We start from the raw sequence: 27,706 nt of genomic DNA, 5'->3' as shown, positions 1-27,706 counted from the left end.
GCTTCAGTGTAGCTTCCAGACTAGGCTGGACTAGGAAGAAAAGCCTGGTGACTTACTTCCTAATACCAGCCAATGAAAACCCTGTAGGTCACAACGGTCCAGTCTGCAACTGATCAAGTGGGTGGAAATAGGACCGGGAGCATTTTTTCAGTTATACATGGGGTCGCTGTGAATTAAGGGCCGACTCTACGGTGTCTAACAACAACAACTCCCTGAGATAAACTAAAAATAACAGGTCATCCTCCCAATAACAAAAAACATTAAGCCTTTCCCATAAATTGTTGTTAGTGGCATCGAGTTGATTTCAAGTCAAAATGATCCCATGTGACAGAGTAGAATTGCCCCATAGGGTTTTCTTGGCTGTAGTCTTTATGGAAACAGATTGCCGGGTCTTTCTCCCATAGAGCCAGTGAGTGAGTTGCAACCTCCAACCTTTTGGTTAGCAGCTCAGCACTTAACCATTGTGCCACCAGGGATCCTTTTGTACCACCTGGGCTCCTTTCCCATAAATCACAGTCCCATTAATGAAATTGTATCTCTATTACAATAGATAGATAGATAGATAGATAGATAGATAGATAGATAGATAGATAGATAGATAGATAGATAGATAGATAGATAGATAGATAGATAGATGATAGATAGATAGATATAGATAGATAGATAGATATAGATAGATAGATAGATAGATAGATAGATAGATGATAGAGAGATAGAGATAGAGAGATGATAGATGATAGACAGAAAGACAGACAGATAAATAGGTACATAGATAGATAGATGATAGATAGATGATAGATAGATAGATAGATAGATAGATAGATAGATGATAGATAGATAGATAGATAGATAGATAGATAGATAGATAGATAGATAGATAGATAGATAGATAGATAGATAGATAGATAGATAGATAGATGATAGGAAAAAAAAAACCAGGAAGACATGATCATCATATAAGAACTTAGCTATTTATCTACCACAACCACACTAACCGTGAAATCAATAACTTTGGTAGTTTTGACTCTTTTCCTTTAAGTGCCCAATTTATTTAGGCTTTGAAAATTTTTTTTCAGTGAGAGAGTCCTTCTACAGACTGGACTTCCTTGCACCTCTTTGCAAGTCCACTTCTTTTCTTTCGTAACGTGCTTTGCCTCTGATAATCCCTTCACCCTAGATGTCTCCCTTGCTACCCTTAGCACACCTCATGCTCCAGCACCCCAATTTCTTCCCCACCAAATCTTTCTGAAACTCCCATGGAGCTCTTACCTCTTTTATGGCATGCTTCATCACTGACTGCTAACTATTGGGTTGTTTGGACTTAATACCACAACTCTAGTATTGAAAGAAGGAGCACTGGTGGTACAAGGATTAAACACTCAGCTGTTAACTGAAAGGTCAATGGTAACAGCAGCTCTACAGGAGAAAGTTGTAGTGGTCTGATTCCATAAAGATTTACAGCCTTGAAAACTCTATGGGGCAGTTCTACTCTGTCCTATAGGGTTGCTATGAGTTGGAATAGGCTCAAGGGCAATGGGTTTTTTGGTTTTAGCATTGAAAAGTCCCTGGCTTGTAACAAGTGATCAGTAATGATCTTAAATTAGTTATGATTGCACACTGAACTTTGAGCACACCCATTCTTAGGGACCCCTGCCAAGATCATGAGCAGAACGATCCCAAAAAGAGACACTTGTCTCATGCTCAAAGGTGAGAGAATATAATACTTGGCCAAAATCCATCTGGGATTGGATCCAGTCAGGACAATGGTGTTAGTGGACACATTAGCTTCTTTGAGGTCCATTTTCTTCTTTTGTGCAAAGGAGTTACTAACAACAGCTTTATCTACCTTCTTGTTGCAAAGGTTAAATAAAATAATGTGTTTGAAATGTCTGGGTGGGTTAGTCAAAGTTTGCTAATATTATTAGCCAGTAACTGATTTCTGCTATTTGACCAAGTGTGGCTCTCTCTGGCTCTGGGCCAGGGTATAAAATGTTAGCAATTATCATTCTGGACATGCGCGCTCCTCTTTCACAACAGTCAGGAGACAGGCCATCAGTAATAAGGAGTTCTGCAACTCTTTTTGAGGAAATAACCCTTTTTTTTTTTTTTTTCTTTTTTATGGCAAGAAAATCTTGCTTTCAAAACCAGAAGGTAAAAAGTTTGGATAGTTAGAGTTTTATTTTTAATTCAAAATGTACTCTGAAACATTCATTTGATGCACATAACAGTGCAGAAATTTAACACGTCAGGTGTACTCGCATGTAATTTGTCTCCATAATTACTTCTCAGCTGCAAGAACCAGATTCCATTTCCATTGTGTCTCCTTTGGGTTCGTGTGGGAGGCCAGGGAAGACAGCACACTGTGATATCTCAATTTCCTAGAGCACCACACACCTGTCTAGGATGCCAACTACCCTGTTCTCCCTGTCGTACATCTTAGATGAGAGCCCATCTATTTCTGTCTTTACTGTGCGGGATTTTATGATCTATTCCCAGCAGATGTTTAGACAATTGCTTCTGTGACATTCCTTTCTAATTAGTACAGCAGCAACATCCAAAATTATTCAAGTCTATCATCAAAAAAAATTATAAATCATGTATTTAAAAATAAATATATAGTAAATTAGATGTACTAATATCTCAATTAAGGGGTCCTGGTGGTGCAACAGTTAAGCGCTTGGCTGCCAACCGAAAGGCTGGCGGTACAAACATACTCAGTGGCTTTGCAGGAGAAATACCTCGCAATCTGCTCCAGATTAGGTGTCTGTGAGTCAGTTTCTACTCATAGTGACCCTATGTACAGCAGAATGAAACACTGCCCAGTCCTGTGAATACACAGTGTCAATATATCTCTTTGAGGGTCTTCCATTTTTCAGTGACGCTCTACCAAGTATGATGTCCTTCTCCAGGGACTGATCCCTCCTGACAACATGTCCAAAGTGTGTGAGATGAAGTCTTGCTAATCTCGCTTCTAAGGAGCATTCTGGCAATACTTCTTTCAAGACAGACTTGTTCTTTCTGCTGGCAGTCCATGGTATATTCAGTATTCTTTGCCAACACCATAATCCAAAAGCATCAATTCTTCGCAGGTCTTCCTTATTCATTGCCTATCTCTTACATGCATAGGAGGCAATTGAAAATACCATGGCTTGAATCAGGCACAACTTAGTCCTCAAAGTGACATCTTTGCTTTTTAACGCTTTAAAGAGGCCTTTTGAAGCAGATTTGCCCAAGGCAATGCATCCTTTGGTTTCTTGACTGCTGCTTCCATGGGCATTGATTGTGGATGCAAGTAAAATGAAATCCTTGACAATGTCAATATTTTCTCCATTTATCATGATGTGGCTTATTGGTCCAGTTGTGAAGATTGTTGATTTCTTTATGTTGAGGTGTAATCCATTCTGAAAGTTGTGCTCTTTGAACTTCATCAGTAAGTGCTTCAAGTTCTCTTCTCTTTCAGCAAGCCAAGTTGCGACCTGAATATTGCAGGTCGTAATGAGTCTTTCTCCAATCTTGATGCTGCATTCTTCTTCATGTAGTCCACATTTTTTGATTATTTCCTCAGTATACAAACTGAATAAGTATGGTAAAAAGGTACAGCCTGACACACACCTTTGCTAATTTTAAATCACACAGTATACCCTTGTATTCAAATGACTGCCTCTAGGTCCATGTACAAGTTCACATGAGCACCATTAAGTGTTTTGAAATTCCCATTCTACACAATGTTATCTATAATTTGTTATGATCCACACAGTCAATGCCTTTATGTAGTCAATAAAACACAAATAAACATCTCTTTAGTATTCTCTGCTTTTAGCCAGGATCCTTTTGACATCAGCAATGATATCCCTCTTTCTACATTCTCTTCTGAATCTGGCTTGAATTTCTGGAAGTTTCCTTTTGATGTACTGATACAAATATTTTTGAATTATTTTCAGCAAAATTTTACTTGCATGTGATATTAATGATATTGTCTGATAATTTCTGCATTCTTTTTGATCACCTTTCTTTGGAATAAACATGTTTATGTATCTCTTCCAGTTGGTTGGCCAGGTAGCTGTCTTCAAATTTCTTGTCATAGAACCATGAGTGCTTCCAGCATTGCATCATTTGTTGAAACATGTCAGTTGGTATTCTGTCAATTTCTGGACCCTTGTTTTTCACCAATGCCTTCAGTGCAGCTTGGCCTTCTTTCTTCAGTACCATTAGTTCTTGATTACATGCTACCTCCTGAAATGGTTGAACACTGACAAATTTTTTTCGGTACAGTGACTCTGTGTGTTCCTTCCATCTTCATTTGATGCTTCCTTCGTTGTTCAATATTTTGTTGATATAATCCTTCAATACTACAACTTGAGGCTTGAATTTTTTTCTTCAGTTCTTTCAGCTTGCCAAATGCTGAGCATTTTCTACCCTTTTGGTTTTCTATCTCCAGGTCTTTGCACATTTCATTATAATACCTTACCTTTTCTTCTTGAGGTGCCCTTTGAAATCTTCTGTTCAGCCCCTTAATCGTCATTTCTTCCATTTGTTTTACCTACTCTAAGAACAAGTTTCAGAGTCTCTTCTGATATCCTTCTTAGTCTTTTCTTTCTATTTTGGTCTTTTCTTTCCTTCCTGTCTTTTTAATGACCTTTTGCTTCCTTCATGTATGGTGTCCTTGATGTCATACCACAACTCGTTTGGTCTTTGGTTATCAGTGTTCAATGGATCCAATCTGTTCTTAAGACAGTCTTTAAATTCAGGTGGGATGTACTTAAGGTGGTACTTTGGTTCTTGTGGACTTGTATAAATTTCCTTCAGCTTCAATTTGAACCTGTGTATTAGCAATTGGCGGTATGTTCTGCAGTTGGCCCCTGGCTTTGCTATGATTGATGACATTGAGCTTCTCCATCGTCTCTTTCTGCAATGGAGGTGATTTGATTCTTGCATATTCCATTGGACAATGTCCACAGGTATAGTCCCAATTTTATGTTATTGAAAAATGTATCTCCAATGAATAAGTTGTTGGTCTTGCAAAATTCTATCATGTCATCTCTGGCATCATTTCTATCACCAAGGCCATTTTTTCCAACTCCTGATCTTTCTTCTTTTTTTCCAACTTTAGCCTTCCTGTAGCCAGTAATTATAAATACATCTTCATTGCATGTTTGATGACTTTTTGTCTGCAGAAGTTGGTGAAATTCTTAAATTTCTTCCTCTTGGCATTAGTGGTTGGTGTGTAAATTTGAATAATAGTTGCATTAACTGGTTTTCCTTGCATGTATATGGATATTATCCTATCACTGACAAGCATTTTACTTCAGTATAGATCTTGAAAAGTTCTTTTTGAAGATGAATGTGACGCTGTTTCTCTTCAATTTGTTTTTCCTGGCATAGTAGGCCCTATGGTTGCCCAATTAACAACAGCCTATACCAGTCCCTTTCAGCTCACTGATGCCTAGGATGGAGCCCTGGCAGCTCGGTGGTTAGGAGCTCTGCTGCTAAGCTAAAGGTAGGCAGTTTGAATCTACCAGCTGCTCCTTGAAAACCATATAAGGCAGCTCTACTCTGTCTTATAGGGTCCCTACCAGTCAGAATCGACTCAGCAGCAATTGGTTTTCTTTGAATATTTAGGATATTGATCTTCAAACATTCTATTTCATTTTTGATGATTTCTAATTTTCCTTGATTTATACTTCATACATTATATGTTCCAATTACCAATGAATGTTTGTAGCTATTTATTCTCATTTTGAGTCATGCTACATGAGAAAATGAAGGTCCCAAAAGCTTTACTCTATTACCATCATTAAGGTTGACTCTGCTTTGAGAAGGCAGCTTTCCCCTAGTCATATCCGAATGCTTTCCAACCTGAGGGGCTCATCTTCCAGCACTATATCAGACAACTTTCCACTGCTATCCATAAGTTTTTTCACTGGTTTTTTTTTTTTAAGTAGACTGCCAGTTCTTTTTTCCTAGCCTGTCTTAGTCTGGAAGCTCTGCTGAAACCTTTCCACCATTGGTGGCCCTGCTGGTATTTGAAATACCAGTGACATAGTGTACAGCATACAGTAACACACAGGCTGCCACAGTACAACAAAGTGACAGAGAAGTGGTGGCAGTAAAGATTACAACCTGAAAAAGGGCAGTGCTACTCTGTCACATGGGGTAGCTATGAGTTGAAATCAACTTGACCACACTTAACAAAAACAATAATATCCCTATTAATGTATTTCTAGATTTCTTCATTCTAAATACAGATGACACCAGAGTTCAATCTTGTTGTTGTTGTTAGGTGCCATCAAGTCTTTTTCAACTCTTAGTGACACTATGTACGACAGAACAAAATACTGCCTGGTCCCGCACCATCCTCATAATCCTTGTTATGCTTAAATCTATCATTGCAGCCACTGTGTCAACCCATCTTGTTGTCAGTCTTCCTCTTTTTCACTGACCCTCTACTTTACTAACCATGATGTCCTTCTCTAGGAACTGATCCCTCCTGACAACAGGTCTAAAATATGTTAGATAAAGCCTGGCCATATTTGCTTCTAAAGAGCATTCTGGCTGTGCTTCTTCCAAGATAGATTTGTTCATTCTTTTGGCAGTTCATAGCATATTTGATATTCTTCTCCAACATCACAATTCAAAGTTATCAATTCTTCTTTGATCTTCCTTATTCATCTTCCAGCTTTCACATGCATACGAGGTAATTGAAAACACAATGTCTTGGGTCAGGTGTACCTCAGTCTTCAGAGTGACATCTTTACTTTTCAACACTTTAAAGAGGTCTTTTGCAGCAGATTTGCCCAATGCAATGTGTCTTTTGATTTCTTGGCTGCTGCTTCCATGGCTGTTGATTGTGAACCCAAGTAAAATGAAATCCTTAACAACTTCAATCTTTTCTCTGTTTATCATGATGTGGCTTATTGGTCCAGTTGTGAGGATTTTTGTTTTCTTTATGTTGAGGTGTAATCCATACGGAAGCCTGTGGTCTTTGATCTTCATCAGTAAGTGCTTCAAGTCCTTTTCACTTTCAACAAGCAAGGTTATGTCATCTGCATATCACAGGTTGGTAATGAGCCTCCCTCCAATCCTGATGCCCGGTTCTTCTTCATATAGTCCAGCTCCTTGGATATTTGCTCAGCATACAGATTGAATAGGTGTGGTGAAAGTGTACAACACTGACACACAACTTTGCTGACCTTAAACCACACAGTATCCCCTTGTTCTGTTCAAATGACTGCCTCTTGATCTAGGTACAGGTTCCTCCTGAGCACAATTAAGTGTTCTGGAATTACCACTCTTTGCAATGTTGTCCGTAAATTGTTATAATCAATCTTACATGGTTATAATTAGCTGGACAATGAATAAGGATGACTGAAGAATTGATGATTTGAATTATGGTGTTAGCAAAGAATATCGAGTATATCATGGACTGCAAGAAGAATAAACAAATCTGTCTTGGAAGAAGTACAGCCAGATCGCTCCTTCGATGCAAGAATGGCCAGACTTCATCTCACATTCTTTGGACATGTTAACAGGAGGGACCATTCCTTGGAGAAGGACATCAGACTTGGTAAAGTAGAGAGTCAGCTAAAAAGAGGAAAACCCTCAATGAGATGGATTGACACAATGGCTGCAACAATGAGCTGACACACAGCAACAATTATGAGGATGGCGTGGGACCGAGCAGTGTTCTGATCTGTTGTACGTGGGATCACTATGAGTCAGAACTGACTTGAAGGCACTTAACAACACAATAATGAGAATAGACATAAAAAATTCTTAATGTTCTCTTAAAAGGTTATCATAACGCTCAGGACAGGTACAAATTAAAATTAGAGCAATTTACATCAGCGGGAGAAGTACTGGGTTTCTGTCCTGACATCAGTTGGGAGATTGTCAACAGGCCATCCTAAATCCAAAAGATTGGAGAAGATGATCAGTATGATGTCCCCTGTAGTGGCAATCTATATGGTTCTAGACAGACACAATTCATTACAATGAAGTATAAGTTAATATGTTCTAAAATTTGTAAAAAATTTAAAACCTTTACCGTGAAAATATTTGGTAATAGAACTTTGAACAACCACTTTGATCACTCTTAAGCACAACTTTTTCAATAATAAAAAATATATATATCAATAATAGGTGCTTGGAATTGTCCTTACATTTTGATATAAGTGTTTACATTCTAATGCCAGCTTTCAGTGACTTCTTTCAACTAAAGAGAAGTTACTGTGGTAGGGGAGGAGGGACAAACAGACAATGGTAACTAAAAAAAATGGAGTAATCCACCCAGCATTCATAGAGTTGGTTGGAATGCCAGTATGGTTTTAGTGTTAGGGGTTTCATCTTTTTGAGTCAATCTAACTTACACTTCATGTAACATAATCACAACATTGCTCTTTAGGATAATTTTATGTTGATAGAGTCTAGTGGTCTCTGACATTTTGCAAATATTACTGAGTGCAGGAGCCTGGTTATGTATTTGAGCACCCACAAAACCTAACTGGAAAGGTTATGAATTGATGTCAGTAAGGGTCTTTGGAATATTCTCCATGCCCCCCAAAGCCACTGTGACCTCCAGTTGCATTTATTTATTTATTTATTCATTCATGCTTTCTCTAATTCTACAGAAATACAAGAGCTCCTACTCTGTGCCAGGCTAGTGGTGTGTGACAGTGAGAAGCACACACAGTTCTGCCTTTAGTATTCTTGAGGCAGAGTAGGCAGACAGGCAAGGAAACAGAAAATTACATTACAGCAAGATGGACCTGATCCTGGAGTTTTTTGTTGGGAATGGAAATTGACATATAAAATGTGAGAGGGAGGAAAGAGACAGGAAGACCAGCTGATGTCTGAAACAAAGCCAAAAAACAAACCTGTTGCCGTCAAGTCAAATCCTACTTATAGCAACCCTATAGGAAAGAGCAGAACTGCCCCATAGAGCTTCCAAGGCTGTAATCTTTATGGAAGCAGGCTGGAACATCTTCCTCCCTTGCAGCATCTGGAGGGTCAAAACCCCTAACCTTTCAGTTAACAGCTGACTGCTTTAACCACTGTGCCACCAGAGCTCCTCCATGGCTTGAGGACCCTTCGCAAATTACCAAATTGGGTGCTCTAGCCTGTCAGCTAGCACCGTGGAATGGGGTTTGTGTGAATCTGTTATTATCGAGTGATGGAAAGTGGAGTTGACCAGCAGCATGAATGACACCCAGCCCACGTCATTTCCTATGCTTTGTTTGTCATAAGGCTTGCTAGGTTGCTCTGAATATAATATTGCCTGGTTTTTCTTCTGAGTTTAAAAATTTGAGAATGGGTTAGAAGAAAGAGCATAGAGGCATCTCTGTGAAGCCTTCTCTTTACTGTCCAAGTTCAGACTCTCTGGCTCTATAATATGGTATTTACCTAGGCAAAGTCTGAGTGTGGAGACAAGTTCTACCCTACAGAAAGCCTGCAGCGAGCCACAGCAGTGGGAGGACATGATGGACCAAGGAATCACCACCTATGAGGACTTCAAAAACTCAGTTTGTGAGAGCTTGCACTGAGTGAGGAATTAGAAGACCCAGCTTCCCCAGGATGGATGTTGTCAGCAGATGCCTGGCAGATCCTGTCCTATACTTACCTCAGGGTCCTGGCTCTGAGACACCTTGGTTACAGTGGAGAAAGGGCTGGCTGTTTTCCAGTGCACCATGGCTTGTTTTTGACCAGAGCCTGCTTTCATGTCACACAGAGCCACATATCTATGGAACAGACACCCCAGCCCTCCATAGCTGTGATAGTGACTTTGTGAATAACTTCATGGATAAGAATCTGCGTGCATCCAATCCCCACGGTATGGAAACTGATTACCTGCCCTCCCACCTCCCCACTTCTCAATTATCTCTGACACCAGCCACCCACATGGCACTCTCTCTCTGATCCTAGCCACCTGGAGCTCGGGCCTATCTCACAGGTTAAAATGGCACCATTCTTTAGGTGCCACAAGGTCAGGAGTCTATACCACACCTTCAGTTTCTCCTCCTGGCTCTCCTTCCCCTTATGCTCAATAATTCTCTGGAAGGACTCAGGACTCATGGAAAGGACTATACTTAGGCTTAGGATTTATTATAGCCAAAGGACACATATCAGGGTCTTCAAGAGGAAGAGACTCATGAATGAGGTCTGGAAGGGTCCCCAACATGGAGTTACCATAACTCAGAGAGGGCATGGCAGGCTGAATCATGCCTCCTGAGGCTAAGTGATACCAGCCCCTCAGGTGAGTCTTTTCTGTCTGGCCTTTCCCCACTCACCAGCACAAATCCTCAGGTATGGCCTGGAGTCCCAGACCAAGGCACCTCAATTAGTCCAAAAGTTGTGTCTCAGGAACCAAGGACAAAGGGCACCTTACTTAGGATAATGCTATATTCTTTACCTGCAGTGACTGACTCTAATGTGCCCAAATAGAGTAAGACTCTGAGCCACTCAGGGATGTTCCCCTTTCCTGTGACTCCGCCTTCCCTCAGCATGCTGGTACAGCAGCTCTCGAGCAGTAGGTGCACTCAGACTTTGGGAAGATGAGACCAGGGAAGGAGCAGAAAGACATCGTCTACCTCTTCTGTGTCTCTACTTCCTGTCCACAGGGAACACTGGCTATTTGCATCTTTATTAACTCTTCTCTCAGATCAGAGCTTCACAGTATCACTTTTCATTAGCTTAATTTAAGTGTTGATCATTCTGAATTGAGAAAACTTTCTTCTATTGAGAAGATAATATTCCAATTAAAACTTAAACTGTCTTTATAACAATTAATGCAATGAAATTACATGTATCTCAATATGCTGCATGAAAGAATCAATGTTTTCTCAGTGTTTTAAGAACTATTTATGTATCCAAAAATCCATTGCTGGTCAAGTCTATTTTGACTCATAGTGACCCTATAGGAGACAGTAGAACTGCCCCACGGGGTTTTCAAGACTGTAAGTCTTTACAGAAGCAGACTGGCTCTTTTCATCTTTCTCCTGCCGAGTGGCTGGTGGGTCCGAATCACCATTTTGCATAGCAGCTGAGCACTTAACCACAGCACCACTAGGTCTTCTTCCATTTGTGTATACCAGAAACCAAAAGCCATCACCGTTGAGTTGATTTCAACTTCTAGCAACCCTATAGGACAGAGTAGAACTGCCCCAAAGGGTTTCCAAGGAGCCGCTGGTGGATTCAAACTGCCGACCTTTTCTTAGCAGCCAATTGCTTAACCACTACTTCACCAGGGCTACCCATTTTTTAATAAGTCTGCTTAAATGTATACTTTACCTAGATAATGGCACAAGATCCTCTATGGAGACATTTAATTTTTATCATATTTGTTAGTGGAAAATTTCAGAGAGTAATAATTGAAATGTTTCTCCAATTTTTATAAAGACTGGACTATGCTTCCATTTGGAGGATTGTCTTCTTTTACAATATTTATTTTGTGAGGGTTTAATGTAAGTTTAGTGCTTCTGGTAATTGTTATTGGTTGATGAGATAACACAGAAGATTGGTCTGTCAAATCAGGTTCACCTAATTAGCAGTGCTGCTCACAATCGAGCTCTACTAATAATTTCAAGGATGTGAGTAGTCATGGGGCACTGGTGAGGCAAGCAGATGTCCAGGACCCCAGCTTGGGTTCACTGTCTGTCTTGTCACATCAGGTCACACTGCAGCTCAGGTTAACATATGAAGTTTCTAGATAGTAAGTTGAGCCCCATTACTTGTGCAGAAGAGGGGCGTTGGGTCATGAAACATACCCATTTTATACTCAGATAGTTACATAGCTTCCGGGACATTTTCCAGGGAGTTATGCTCCATAAATTCCAACTTCCAGAACTGTTTTCTATAAGTAATATTAGATGACTAGGTACATCCTGTTAAAGAATTCCATGTATAAAAGATTTCCCACTCACAAACAACACGAATGTGCTTGCCAGGGGGTCTGTCAATAACTTATTTACAAGGAGGTTTAACCAGGTCATTCTCTCAGTATCTATAGATCTACCAATGAGCTGAACCGAAGATTCAAAAGGCAGCTCGAGAAGACAAAGTAAAGTATTATAATGACGTGTGAAAGACCTGGAGTCACTAAACCAAAAGGGAAGAATATACTCAGCATTTCACAATCTGAAAGAACTGAAGAAAAAATTCAAGCCTCGAGTTGCAATAGTGAAGGATTCTATGGGGAAAATATTAAACGATGCAGGAAGCATTAAAAGAAGATGGAAGGAGTACACAGAGCCACTATAAAAAAAAGACCTGGTCGACTTTCAACCATTTCAGGAGGTAACATAATCAGGAACCGGTGGTACTGAAGGAAGAGGTCCACGCTGCATTGAAGGCGTTGGTGAAAAACAAGGCTCCAGGAATTGACAGAATACCAATTGAGATGTTTCAGCAAATGGATGCAGTGCTGGAGGTGCTTACTCATCTATGCCAAGAAATTTGAAAGACAGATATCTGGTCAATCAACTGGAAGAGATCCATATTTATGCCTATTCCAAGCAAAGGTGATCCAACAGAATGAGAAGATTATCTAACAATATCATTAATATCACACACAAGTAAAATTTTGCTGAAGATCATTCAAAAGGGATTGCAGCAGTATATCAACAGAGAACTTCCAGGGATTCAAGCCAGATTCAGAAGAGGAGGTGGAACCAGGGATATCATCACTGATGTCAGATGGATTCTGGCTGAAAGCAGAGAATACCAGAAAGATGTTTTCATGTGTTTTATTGACTATGCAAAGGCATTCGACTGTGTGGATCATAACAAAATTATGGATAGCATTGTGAAAAATGGGAATTCCAGAACACTTAATTGTTCTCATGAGGAGCCTGTACATAGATCAAGAGGCAGTCCTTCGAACAGAACGAGTGAATGCTGCGTGGTTTAAAGTTAGGAAAGGTGTGTGTCTGGGTTGTACCCTTTCACCATACTTTTTCAATCTGTATGCTAGGAAAATAATCCAAGAAGCTGAGCTTTATGAAGAATGGGTATGGTAAATCAGTAGTAATTCCTGCCCTCCTCTTCTAGAATGCTAGAGAAAAACTTTCCCATAGAGAAGGGGTTTTCTTTCCTGGGGGATCCCATAGGTCTGTTAACTCTACCAAAAAGCAAAACACCCATTGCCATTGAGCCAATTCCAACTCACAGAGACCCTATAGGATAGAGAAGAGCTGCCTTATAGGGTTTCCAAGGAGCAGCTGAAGGATTCGAACAGCTGACCTTTTGGTGAGCAGCTGAGCTCTTAACCACTGTGGCACCAGAGTTCCCTGTTAAATCTACAGGGTTCCCCATAAGAAGTGTCAGAGTGGGAATGATCCATGTTTGCTCAGCCTTTGTCATGTCTGTCAGGAGTTGGAATAGTGTTTAAGAGGAAGAACATCTCATCTTCATTTAGGTTGTAATAAACTTGACCTTTATTGGAATCTCAGCTTGGAGATGAACACTCTGTGATTGCAGGTGTGGGAGGGAGGTGGGGGGAGGTATGAAGGGAGTGCTGTGTGTGTCAAACTCTAAATTCTATGAAACTGCCCTTAGAACAATGGGCAAAGAGATGACATGGCAGCTCATTTCCTGAGTCGCCAACAACTTCACAAATGCTTCTTTGCTGAGCAGCCCTGGTCAAATAGCACGTGTCATAGGCTCAGCCAGTCAATGCCATATGTTCTTTATGCCTTGTGCAGAAGCATTCAGGGGAGATTCTGCAAAGACTGTGTCTTTTCCTACCTAGTTGAGTTTTCTTTGATTTCTGTCCATGAACTCTCTGGGCAGCAGATTAAGGCCAACCTACAGCTGACATGACCACAGGCACTGCCCTCTCAGCCAAGCCCAGGGGGCTCTGTCAGTGTGCACACCTCTGATCCACTTGAGGAAATTTAAACACATAAAAAACAAATGAGTTCTTTCTTCTTCCAGAGCATGACATCTCTACATCCTTAATCCACTGTAGAAAGTAAGTTACTTGATGGTTTATATTTAATGCCAACTACTGTAGAGTTTCCTTGGATTCCAATAGCTTAATCAGTAGTTATGTTACATAGTTACAAATGTTTGGCAGGTTCACAGTTTCAGGGGTGTGATGAGTATGGATTGAGGCTGATGTTGGCTGCAAGGTGTGTATGCCTGTGTGTGTGTGTGTTAGTCACAGCGTGTGAGTGTCCACGTGGGTATGTGCGTATACACATATGTCATTGTGTATGTGTGCGTCTGGTGTCTCTGTATGTCCGTGTGCCTGATGTTTCTGTGTATGAGTGTCAGTGTAAGTCTGGGTTTATATGTATATACTTAACTGCGTATATATGAGCCTGTCTAGTGTCTCTGTGTGAGTGTGTGTCTTTGTGTGCATGTGTGTGTTCGTACATGTCTCTGGTGTATGTGTGTCTAGAATAAACCAAAAAACTAAACCCGTTGTTGTCGAGTCGATTCTGACTCATAGCAACCCTGTAGGACAGAGTAGAGCTGCCCCATAGGGTTTCCGAGGAGTGGCTGGTGGATTTGAACTGCCGACCTTTTGGTTAGCAGCCGTAGTTCTTAACCACTATGCAACCAGGGTCTCCAGAATTCCAGAATAGTTTCTTTTGGAGCAATGTGCTGCCCACCCACCTCCACCTCACAATAAAAGCCTACATCTTATGCTGTGGAAACCCTGGTGGCGTAGTGATTAAGAGCTACGGCTGCTAACTAAAAGGTCGGCAGTTCAAATCCACCAGCTACTCCTTGGAAACCCTATGGGGCAGTTCTACTCTGTCCTGTAGGATCATTATGAGTCAGAAATGACTTAATCAGTCACCAAATCTCTATATCTTCCACAAATAACTGTTTCTTGCAAGAGTTTTTTTAGTCCAGAATGTGACATTCCTTTGTCTCTTAAAGACTGGAGAGAGGAAACAATCCCCCAGGCGGAGGTGTTCAGCTTGCCTTTCCAGAACAGAGCCTTGAGAACAGGATGATTTGGTACCATTTCAGGTACGAGGTGCTGTGGCTCAAAGGAGGAGGATGCTATGTCACCAGAGGGGTCCCAAACAGGAGCACTGAGGGACAGAGTGAAGCACAGGAGAGAGCCTGCTCTGGAGGAGTCAGGGGCAAGGCCGAGGTCAGAGTAGACCAGACAAAGGGCCAAGGAGCTTGGTGGCTTGGGCCTGCAAAAGGAGAGCAGGAGCCCAGAGTGCTCATTCCCTTGGGAGGGGCCTGAGGGCCTCCTGCTGTGCCTTCTCCATGTAACTTCTACTGGTCTACCCATCGCCATTGCAGCAATACCTATCTCCTGCTATGGTAGTGTGACCTGCCTTCACCCTTCACCTGCTTCTGTTCTCAGTCTAGAATGTCCCACTGCTCCAAGGCCCTTCTCCTCACGACTGCCCCTCTGAGAGTTTCCCTTGCTCTCTCCCAGTCAGAATTCGCACCCTGGCTGCCCTCCCCATACTGTTCGGTTTGCTCTGAGATATAGCATGCATGACCATCAGCAACCGTCTCTGAACACTGCGTGCCTCTCACTCAGGAGTCCACGATCGCCAGAAAGGACTTGCGTTCATCTTTGCTTGGCTCCCATCTTTGCTAGCTCTCAATACCTCTACTGTCAAATTAAACAATCCACAAGGCCTCTGAGACATCCCTTCTGCTCTATCATCCTTTTCCACATGCGGCATGACTTCCTTGGCTCACTGGCCAAATCTTTATGTTTCTGCCCTCTGTTTCTGAGCTGATACTTTCCATTCCCCACGTATGTGCGATACCTGATGGGCCGTTCCCCACCCCACAAGACCCTGTTCTCCTGGAAGATGCTATCTTGACCCTATATCTAACATGATTTCACTCTAACAAGGTCACACAGCCCCCCCCGCAACCAGTTCCTCTCACGTTGACTCTGACTCATGGCAACCCATGGGTATCAGAGTAAAACTGTGTCCCACAGGGTTTTCAGTGATTCCCAGTAGATTCCCAGGCTTTTCTTTCAAGACACCTCTGGGTGGACTTGAACCTTAAGCCTTTTGGTTAGTAGCCAGCGTGTTAACCATTTGCCCCACCCAGGCACCTAAAATCAGTCTCTACAAAAGCCCTTTCACACTCCGTCTAACGCTCTGTTTGCTTATCAGTTCTTTACGTAGATCTGGAGTTGGCTGTTTTTTTCTCTTCTCTACGTAGTCATGTTTTGTCTCAGAATTTCAAAGCTTTGAGGAATTTGTGGTCCCTTGGTCTAATTCCCTCACTTTGTATATAGAACTGAGTCCGAGAGAATTTAGGTACCTGCCCCAAGTCCCACAGCCAGGTAGGGTGTCCTTGCTCATCTCTTTTTCTACTAATTGCCCCCTTCTAAGGGATTTGTCTATTTTTTTAGAGCAGCAATGGAGCCACGTAAAGGCCCTAGAGGGGACCATGGCTGCCTGGGGATAGAAGACAGACTCAGCAACAGTCTTCAAACCCAACCAGGTATATTTCTCCCTGTGACAACCATCAATAATTCTGTCTCAAGAGAGCTGCTTAAATTTGTGAAAATACTGACCTATAAACATTTACATAATATAATGTTTTCTAGGTTCACTCACGTTGTAGGATCATCACTCTTTCATTCCTATGGCTGAATAATATCCCATTGCATGGGTACACCACATTTGGTTTATCCATTCGTCTGCTGATGGGCACTTGGTTTGTCTCTACCTTTTGGCTATTGAAAATAATGCTGCAATGAACTATAAGTATACAAAAATTATCTGTTTGAGTCCTCGCTTTCAAGTCTTTTGGGTATATACCTAAAAATGGAACATCTATGCTAAATGAAAGAAGCCAGACAGAAAGCCCACATATTGTGTGATTCTATCTACATGAAATATACAGAATAGGCAATTTCTGGAAAACAGATTTGTGGTTGCCAGGGACTGGGGGTGGGGTGAGGAATGGGGTGTTTCTGCTTAATGGGTACAGGATTTCCATTTGTGATGGTGAAAAAATTCTGAACTAGATAAAGGCTATGGTTGCACAACAATGTGAATATACTTAATGCCACTGGATTGCACATTTTAAAATGGTTGAAATAGTAAATTCTATGTCATATATATTTTGCTATAATAAAAACATATATACTTAAGAAAACCCAGTGTTGTTCTTTTCAAATGCATAGAATAAGTTAATTTGACAATTGACCGGAATTTTCCAAGTACAGCTCTTGCTGCATATACATAAATAAATAGATAAAGCAGTTGTACATAGAAAACCAATTGCTTGTAGACAATATGGGATATGGTTAACCCACTGGTAACCTTATCCCTGTGATTCAGTTTAAACCTGCTTTCATTCTGGACAGTATGTATCATACAAAGCATGTTTCAACTAAGTCCTGGTCAAGCTATGAATAAGGAAGACCAAAGAAGAATTGATGACTTCGAATTATGGTGCTAGTGAAGAATATTGAATATACCATGGACTTGCAGAAGAATGAACAAATCTGTCTTGGAAGAAGTACATCCTGAATGCTCTTTAGAAGCTAGGATGGTGAGACGTCATCTCCATTTATTTTAGACATGTTGTCAGAAGAGACCAATCCCTGGAGAAGGCATCATGCTTGGTAAGGTACAGAGGGTCAGTGAAAAAAGGGAGACCCTTGATGACATGGATTGACACAGTGGCTGCAACAATGGGCTCAAGCATAGCAACGATTGTGAGGATGACACAGGACTGGGCAGTATTTCGTTCTATTGTACATAGAGTCACTATGAGTAAGAGTTGACTCGATGGCACCTAACAACGACAGCAACAATGTTCTTACAGATTGAATTCTGTTCCTCCAAAAATTTATGCTAACGCCCAAAACTTTGGTACCTTGTTTGGAAATAGGGTTCTTGACAATGTTATCAGTAACATGAAGTCATACCACAGAGCAGGGTAGGTCCTAATCCAACCTGAGTGGTATCCCATAAAAGAGGAGAAGGGAACACACAGAGAGAGGAAAGATGGCCTTATGATGCTGGAGTTATACTACAGCTGCCAACCAAGGAACACCTGGAGTTATCAGTAGGTAAGAGACAAGAAAGGACCTTTCCCTAGAACCATCTGAGTTTCCTACCACTTGACATATGGATTTGGACTGCTGGCTTACAAAATTGCGTGAGCCAATTCCTTAAAATAAACCTCTCTTTCTCTAAATATATATATATTTTGCTGACTCTGTTTCTCTGGAAAACCCTGACTAATACAAGTACTTAATTATCATGATAAATAAGTGAAGGTGTTAATTACGCTCAACATTACATTCTGCTTTCTCATCTTTGATGTCATGATGACCAGGCAAGGATAGAATGAGTCTGATGGTTGATTAAGAAACAGCAATTTCAAGGGCACTGCCATGCTTCTGTTGTTTCTTTTACAAAAAAAAAAAAGAAAGTGATGTTTTGTTCTTCTCTTTGTTAAATGTTTGTAGGCTTGAAAACAGATGTCATTCCATTGCTATTGTCAATCTATTAGCTCTATCCATAGCAGAGGAGAGTTTAGATCGCGTTACATCTGTGTACACAGAATGTAAGCATTTCAGTAATGAAAATGGGATTCAGAATGAGCAGTCAACATTCAATGCAAAAATAACTGCCATATATTTTGGACCCTCGATCTCTCACCATAACAGTAAAACTTGCTTGCAAAATGGGCTTCTCATCTCTGAGCCATATATATGCAAACACACGATTATAGAACATGTTTCTGGCAACATCAAACAGAGCTTGACCTGAATAACTCCTTCTTGGCCAATATATATGCCGGAGCATTGGAATTACAGCTGCGGTATTTGATTTTATGGTGCTTAGAACCCAAAGTGATTATTTTCAAAAAAATACAATTAAAGTTCTTTTAAAATGGATATAAAATTTGCTGAAAGGTCCATTTTTCACAGCACTTATCCAAGCTTTAAAAGGTCCATTACTCAGGAGCCATTTTACGTGGTACCATTTCCAGTCTTTACATCAGATGTGAGGCAATTACAGAACAGAAGCCTCCACTGTCCACAGCTCACCCCCAAACTCTGCCACCACCCTGACTAAAACTGCTTCTGCCTTGAGGAAGATGCAGTCTGTGAAAGCACCAAAGGGGACTCACGGAACACAAGAGGGAGCAGACATCCGAGCAGCCCCGTGCTGGTTGATGGCTTTTGCCTCGAATGCCCCCAACCCTCCCAGTGGCTGCTCCCTGCTGGTCTGCCCCAAGCTCCTCTTCATCCTTACAGACCCCACTCTGATACCACCTCCCTTGGAAAGCCTCCATTACATTTGCACAGCTCACGGTTTATTATAACTGCTACTTAATGTTCCATTGCAGTCTAATGGTAGTGCACAGTTGACATGCTCAGCTGTTCATCACAAGATGAAAGGCTCAAGTTGACCCAGAGTTACCTCAGAAGAAAGGCCTGGCAATCTACTTCACAAAAATCAGCCACTGAAAATCCTGTGGCGCACAGCTCAGCTCTGACACACTTGGGGTCTCCAGGAGTCAGAGTCGACAGTTTTTTGTTTGGTTTTAAATGTTTCATCTCCCATCATTATGAGGTTGCACATTCATCTTGGCTTCCCTACTAAAGGGTTTGGTAAACAATGGCTGGTCCAGTCAAATCTGAATGAATAATAAAGTGAAAATGTTTCACGTGGCACATGGAGATCTAACATTGCCATGGAGATATGTCTTCCAGTTTTATGGTGGTCTCATACTGTTAACACTTTTGGTAGGAAAGCAACTCACCTCAACTCTGTGGGCTGCCCGTAACTATGGAGCTTCTTCCAGCCTGGTAAGTGAGGTGATTTGGCAGAGTCACAGGAATGACAGGTGACTCCCTGCCCGGGACCACTCACTAGTATCTACATATCTGTCTATGTATCCATCCATCTGTCTATACATACACATGCATACTCACAAACACACTCATATATACATGAAGTCATAGCAGAAGTATATAAATATATGTATGCCCATTGCCGTTGAGTCAATTCCAAATCATAAGGACAGAGTAGAACTGCCCCATGGGGATCCCAAGGAGCAGCTGGCAGATTCAAACTGTTGACCTTTTGGTTAGCAGCCGAGCTCTTAATCACCAAGCCACCATGGCTCCCCAGGTAGCTAAGTCAGTCTATAAGTGCTGTACTGACAATTCCCAACAAGCAGCCCCAGGGGTGCTGCTGCAGGTACAAGGCTCCCAGTGTGTGGGCAGCACCAGCAGATGCGGAACAAAGTCACAGCCAAGAGTTCAGGAGGACACAACTGGCCTTGGATTCTAGCTGATTTATTTCTTTTACTGAAGTAAAAACAAACAGAATTCATGGCAGACTCAGAAAAAAATGTGAGCCATTTATTATCATCACTAATGATTCAAAGTTGACCATTAGTTTTTAAAACAACTAAACTATAAAGATAATTGTTTGGTATGACGCTTGAGCTGGTTTTCTCTTTACAAGTGTCCATGTGATCATCTCACTTCTAAAGAAGCCTTCTCATCTTCACCTTCATGAAAAGCTTATTACAACTGAATTGTGCACGTGGCTTTTCAAGGAGCCTAGAAATAGAAACGAGAGTAAAGAAGAACCATCCATGGACTATAAGGCTTACAAATGGACCGTCAAATTGAAGTAAGTGTTATTGGCTGACTATGAGTCAGGATCGGCTGAATGGTGATTTTGTTTTAGTTTCTCCCCCACACCAGCTGCCTTAAATTATACTATCCACAGAAGCATGGCTAGATGGAAGTCACAAGGGATAATGCTGTATCCCAGGACTAGGAACTATTGAGTACACAGGCACTGGCTATTACCGTCTGCATAAAGGGGTGAGGGAAGGAGTGGTTACTGAAAACCCGAAGCAGAATGTCACTTATGAAGGAACTATTTGAGAGGGGCTGTGGAGCCCTTGTGGCGCAGTGGTTAAGAGCTCAGCTGCTAACCAAAAGGTTGGTAGTTCAAATCCACCAGCTGCTCCTTGGAAACTCCATGTGGCAGTTTTAGTCTGCTCTGTACAGCTGGACCAACAAGCAACATCGTGGTAAACTGAGAAAAGATTGAAGTTGTCGAAGATTTCCTTTTACTTGGATCCACATTCAACACCCATGGAAGCAGCCTTCGAGAAATCAAATGACTCGTTGCATTGGGCAAATCTGTGCAAAAAAAACCTCTTTAAAGTGTTAAAAAGCAAAGATGTCACTCTGAGGACTAAGAGGCACGTGACCCAAGCCATGGTGTTTTCAATTGCCTTATATGCATGTGAAAGCTGGACAATGAATGAGGAAGACCAAGAAGAATTGATGCCTTTGAATTGTGGTGGTGGTGAAGAATATTGACTATACCACGGACTGCCAAAAGAATGAACAAATCTGTCTTAGAAGAAGTACAACCAGAATTCTCCTTAAGAAGCAAGGATGGTGAGACTTTGTCTTACATAGTTCAAACATGTTATCAGGAGGGATCAGTCCCTGGAGAAGGACATCATGCTGGGCAGAGTACAGGGTCAGCGGAAAAGAGGAAGACCCTCAAAGAGGTGGATTGACACAGTGGCTGCAACAATGAGCTCAAGCATAACATCAATCATGACTGTGGCACAGGACTGGGCAGTGTTTCATTCTTTTGTACATAGGGTTGCTATGAGTCGGAATCAACTGAACAGCACCTAACAACAACAACATAGGGTTGCTATGAGTCAGAATTGATTAGACTGCAATGAGTTTGCTTTTTTGGGTTTTTTTTGGCATTGTGTCTTTCAGAAGGAGCCCTGGTGGAGCAGTAGTTAGAGTGCTCAACTGCTAACTGAAATGTTGGTGGTTTGAGCCCACCGGAGGATCTGTGGGAGAAAAGTATGGCAGTCTGTTTCTCTAAGGATTTACAGCCTTGGGAACCCTACAGGGCAGTTCTAATTCTCTGCTATAGGGTTGCTACCAGTTGGAACCAATTCAAAGGCAGTGTGGGTTTTCATTTTTGCTTTGTGCCATTCAGTTGAGGGACATAGCACCACCTCCTTCCACTTACCGTGTTTTGTTCTTTTGCTCCCTTTCAGTCTATTTTCCACACAGCCTACTGACAGTCTTTTTGAAGTAGAAATCAGATCTTGTCACTTTCCTGCTTCAAACATTTCAAAGGTTTCACATTGCTCTTGGAATAAAATCAAAACTCCCTGTAACAGTGTGGATGTGTTGATCTCTGCCTATCTCTCCCCCCTCACTATTCTCTCCCACACTCCACTGTCTCATGTCATGTGGGTCTATTTTCAGTTCCAGGCTCTTACCCACCTCTCTGGAGATTGAGGGCAAGTTCTTTCCTTTACTCCAAGAATTGTGCTCTCTCCATACTTTGAATTGTAGTGTCTTCTTATTCCCCATACAACCCAAAATCAAACCTGTTGCTACTGAGCTGAGTGTATGTTGACTCATGACAACCTCATGTGTTACAGAATAGAACTGCTCCATAGGGTTTTCTTGGCTATAATATTTACAGAAGCAGATCACCAGGCCTTTCTTTCAAGGCACCACTGAGTAGGTTCAAATCACCAACTTTTAGGTTAGCAGTTGAGTGCAAACAATTTGCATCACCCGAAGACTTCTTATTACTCATAAAACCAAAAGAAAAACAAAAACCTGTTGCCATCAAGCCTATTCCGACTCACAGCAACCCTATAGGACAGAGTAGAACGGCCCCATAGGGTTTCCAAGACTGTAATCTTGAGGGAAGCAGACTGCCGCACCTGTCTCCTGTGGAGTGACTAGTGGGTTTGAAAGTCTGACTTTCTGTTAGCAGCTGAGTGCTTAACCACTGTACCACCAGGGGTCCTTATTTCTCAGTCCCCAACTTAAATCTAGTTTCCTCAAAAACGGTCTTCCTGAAGCCCCTCTCTCAAAAGCATGTTTATTCTCTAATTCAGGCCCTTCCTTCTTAAGATTTATCACAGTTTGTTCTAAGACTGCCTCTCCCACTAGCTCATGAGGGCAGGGATGTCATTGGTTGTGTCCCCCTGATGTTGTCCAGCACTCAACGATGTTGCTGGACAAATGCATTCTGGATGTTAAAAGGACACGTCATGACATAGACCTTCAAAGAAGGAGAAGCAGTCATTTTCATCATGTGTCACCTGAGTTTATAGCAAGACATGCAGATGGTTGTTGTTGTTGTTGTTAGGTGCCGTCGAGGCTGTTCCGACTCATAGCGACCCTATGCACAACAGAACGAAACACTGCCCAGTCCTGTGCCATCCTTACAATTGTTGTTATGCTTGAGCTCATTGTTGCAGCCACTGTGTCAATCCACCTTGTTGAGGGTCTTCCTCTTTTCAACTGACCCCGTACTCTGCCAAGAGTGATGTCCTTCTCCAGGGACTGATTCCTCCTGACTACATGTCCGAAGTACACAAGATGCAGTCTCGCCATCCTTGCCTCTAAGGAGCATTCTGGCCACACTTCTTTCAAGACAAATTTGTTCATTCTTTTGGCAGTCCGTGGTATATTCAATATTCTTCGCCAACACCACAATTCAAAGGCGTCAACTTAGCAAAAGCAAAGAGACGAGTACAAAGATAGTATTTTACATCCACGGTGTTCTTTTCACCTCGCTCTGTAAACAAGCGTGCTGATCACAAGTAGATAAAAGACTTGAGCAGAGATAAAATGAAATAGAACTGAAAAAGATTTTAAGGACTTTGAAAGAGCAAATACAAAACATCCTTTAAAGAACTGCCTATAATGAATTTTGATTTGAATGTAAGTGTGGAGCAGGGAAATTATAAAATGAGAATTCTTACGGGTATTCAGCACCAGGAAATTATATACATTTACACACACACACAAACATTACCTTGTCGTATTGCAGTGTTCTTTATAGAATGATCATTTCTCTAAATGGTTGTTTGAGGATTGTAGTCTTTTAAGAAAGATAACTCCCTCTATTTATTCACACAACACAGATTTACTGATACCCACTATGCACCAGGCACTCTTGTGTGCACCGGAAACAGACAATAACAATAACAACAAGTAACAGTAAGAGCAAAAGGCAGGCATGTCAGGTATTGATAGCTGCAATAGGACAAAACAGTGGAAAGAGGTAGGGGGCTCTGAGGAGAGTTGCTATTTTATATGGATGGTCATGGAAGGCTTTATGGCGACAGTGATGTTTTAACAGAGATGGACCCATGCAGATATATGGGGAGAATGTTCAAGGTGAATGGAATAGCAGGTAAAAGAGCCCTGAGGCAGGAGTGTTCTTGTATGGAATGTATTGATGCCCATTTGTCTGAAGCGGGGTGAGTGAGGGGGAGGTGATATGGTTACAGAGGTGCCAGCTGGAGGAGATCAGGTCACGTGGGATGTCACATTTTACCGTGAGTGAGATGGGGAACTATCGGAGTGGATTCCAGAAGAGTGACTTGATTTGTCCACATTTTAAGGGGCGAACTCTTACTGTGCTAAGAACTGTTGTCATGCATCTGTTAGAGCAGGAAAAAAGTTGGGGCTCCAGGACTGCCAAGTCAGTATAGACTGGATTGTTTCCCCCCAAAAGATATGCTTAAGTCCTAACCCCCGATGCCTGTGAACGTGACCTTCTTTGGAAATGGGCTCTTTAAAGGTGTTATCAGTTTACATGAGGTCACGGTGGAGTAGGGTGGGACCTAGTCCAGTATAAGTGGTGCCCTTACAAAAGAGGAGAAGAAACACAGGGGAAGACGGGCATGGGAAGATGAAGTGGAGATTGGAGTGATGTATCTACAAGCTGTGGAACAGCAAGGATCGATAGCCGTCACCAGAAGCTAGGAGAGAGGCATGGAGCAGATTCTTCCTTAAAAAAAAAAATAGAGCCTACAAAAATAACTAACCTTGCTAACACCTTGATTTTGCCTCCAAAACTGTGATGCAACACACTTCCATTCTTCTAAGTGGTTCAGTTTGTGGTTCTTTATTACAGGGGCCCTAAGACACGAATACAAGGAGCAGCCCATTAGGAGATGATGGTGACTCAGGCAGGTGGTAGCAGAGTGGGTAGTGAAGGCCACCAGAATCCAGATGCTTTTTGTCTATAGAGACAGGACAGTCTGGACTGTCTGAATACAGGAGTGAGAGATTGAGAGGAGACAGGTCCAATACTCTTGGCCTGAGCAACGGGGAGACTGAGCTTCTATTTACAGAGACGAGTTGAGGAGAGAAGCAGGCTGATGGTGGGCGGAGAAGTAGATGCTTCCAGAGGAGATATTCGTTTTGTTATTGCCCCCCACCCCTTTTTTATTGGAAAGGATGTTGTCATTGATTGACTCGCACTGGGAGAAGGATGAATGTGAAAATGACAAGGCTGCCCCTAACCTTGGTATTCTCCCCTTCCCCCATCTTGTACTCTAACAAGTAAAGAGATTATTGAGAGGATAGTTTGGTTATTGCTCTGAGGCTCTTCAGCAGCCCTTCAGGGTCGTTCCTACAGCGGGCATGTCATACTGTTTACCAGCTGCCATGGAGTCAACTCAAACTCATGGGTGACCCCATGTGTGTTAGATTAGAGCTGTACTCCATAAGGCTTCCAATGGCTGATTTTTTGGAAGTAGATTGCCATACCTTTCTTCCAAGGTACTTCTGGGTGGACTCAAACTTCCAAACTTTCAGTTAGCAGCTAAAAAGTTTAACCTTTTTTACCACCCACCAAAAAAAAAAGAACCCATGCAGTTGAGTCGATTCCGACTCATAGCAACCCTATAGGACAGAGTGGAACTGCCCCATGCTGTTTCCAAGGAGCGCCTGGTGGATTGGAACTGCTGACCTTTAGGTTAGCAGCTGTAGCTCTTAACCACTACACCACCAGCATTTCCTTCACCACCCAAGGGCTCCAGTTTATAGCTCAATTATAGTTGATGTGTTCCAAGGATAACCACTGCATAGGCTACTCTCACATTGCCCTGGTCTATCTCTGCACTTGTGTGTTCAACAGACCAGGCCTCCACATTTCGTGGAGTGAATGAATACGGAAACTCCAAGCGGCCTTTCATAGATTTTGAAAACACCCCACAGCCTTTTTTCTTACTTTTGACTAAAGACATCTCTTTAAATACTGATATCCCTCATAATTTCCCCTGCCTTGAGAATGGCAAGGAATAAGCCTTCTTTTAAGCTCAGGAGAATTCAGCTAAATCTTTCCTTGTTTTACGTTTTCACAACTCCTGTGGGTTTCCGTATGTGGGATGCCTTCCATCTGTGACTGTGACGCCTTTCTGTCCCAGCAGCCTAACCTGGCTGCAGAGAGCTTCTCTGTAATCCGTGGCTTAGATGATCTTCCAGACAAACATCACACGTAAGAAAAGTCTGTGCTTGCCATCTACATTTAGGGTCAAAACCTTGACATGTATTTTGTGATTTCTTTTTCCTCTGGAGGGAAAAAATCTTAACTTTATCTGTCTCCACAAAGATCATGTTTCTTTTTTTAACCTCAAAAAGGACTGTGACAATAAGCCTTGTTAATAAGAAAAATAAAATGGAGATATATTAGCAAGGTTGTGAACCATGGCTTATTTATGGGGACCAAGGTCACCAACAGGCAGAGGTGAGGATGAGGTGTGTGATTGCAGAAATGTTGTCTTCATTTCCTGTGAGACATTCCAGCCAAGTGTGTTATAAGAATTCCCGACGTGAACACACACTATTGATTCAAAGCTGCCACCTGCTACTTGGCCATATTGAGAAGCAGGAGCTTAATACATTAGATGTTATCTGCTATTTAGTCTCCGGTGGTGGCCCAGAATCAATATCCTTAAATCAAGAATCTCTATATTAGGCAGGAGCAAGACCATTTATTATAATTCCAGTCTTTCAGTGTTGTTAGCATGTGGAAGCAGCCTCAGCACTCTACAGTTCCATGGCACATGGTCCCACATATCTCCTTCCGGTAGTCTTCCTAATGAAATTCTCTGTGTACTAAAAATTTATTGTGCTCAGCAAGAAGAGCAAAAGGCAGTCATTTCAACAGGACAAGGGGATATCATGTGGTTTAAAATTAGGAAAGTGTGCATCAGGGTTGTATCCTTTCACCATACTTATTCAGTCTGTATGCTGAGTGAGCAACCCGAGAAGCTGGACGATATGAAGAAGAACAGGGCATCATGATTGGAGGAAGACTCATTAAAAACCTGCAGTAAGCAGATGACACAACCTTGCTTGCTGAACGTGAAGAGAACTTAAGTATTTACTGATGTATTTTCATGTCGAAAAATCAAACGACTCACTTCATTGGGCAAATCTGGTGCAAAAAACCTCTTTAAAGTGTTCAAAAGCAAAGATGTCATCTTCTTGACTAAGGTGCACCTGACTCAAGCCATGGTATTTTCAGTCACCTCATATGCATGCAAAAGCTGGACAATGAATAAGGAAGACCAAGGAAGAATTGACGCATTTGAATTATGGTGTTGTTGAAGAATATTGAATATACCGTGGACTTTCAGAAGAATGAACAAATCTATCTTAGAAGAAGTACAGTTAGAATTCTCCTTAGAAGTGGGGATGGCGAGACTTCATCTCACATACTTTGGACATGTTATAAGGAGGAACCAGTCCCTGGAGAAGGACATCGTGCTTGGTAAGGTAGAGGGTCAGTGAAAAAGAGGAAGACTCTTGACTAGATGGATTGACACAGTGGCTGCAACAATGGGTTCAAGCATAACCAGGATTGTGAGGATGGTGCAGGACAGGGCAGTGTTTCCTTCTGTTGTACGTAGGGCTGCC

Source organism: Loxodonta africana, chromosome 2 (assembly GCF_030014295.1).
Source record: "Loxodonta africana isolate mLoxAfr1 chromosome 2, mLoxAfr1.hap2, whole genome shotgun sequence".
NCBI lineage: Eukaryota > Metazoa > Chordata > Mammalia > Proboscidea > Elephantidae > Loxodonta > Loxodonta africana.
The sequence above is the reverse complement of the archived record's forward strand: the minus strand, read 5'-3'. Positions refer to the sequence as shown.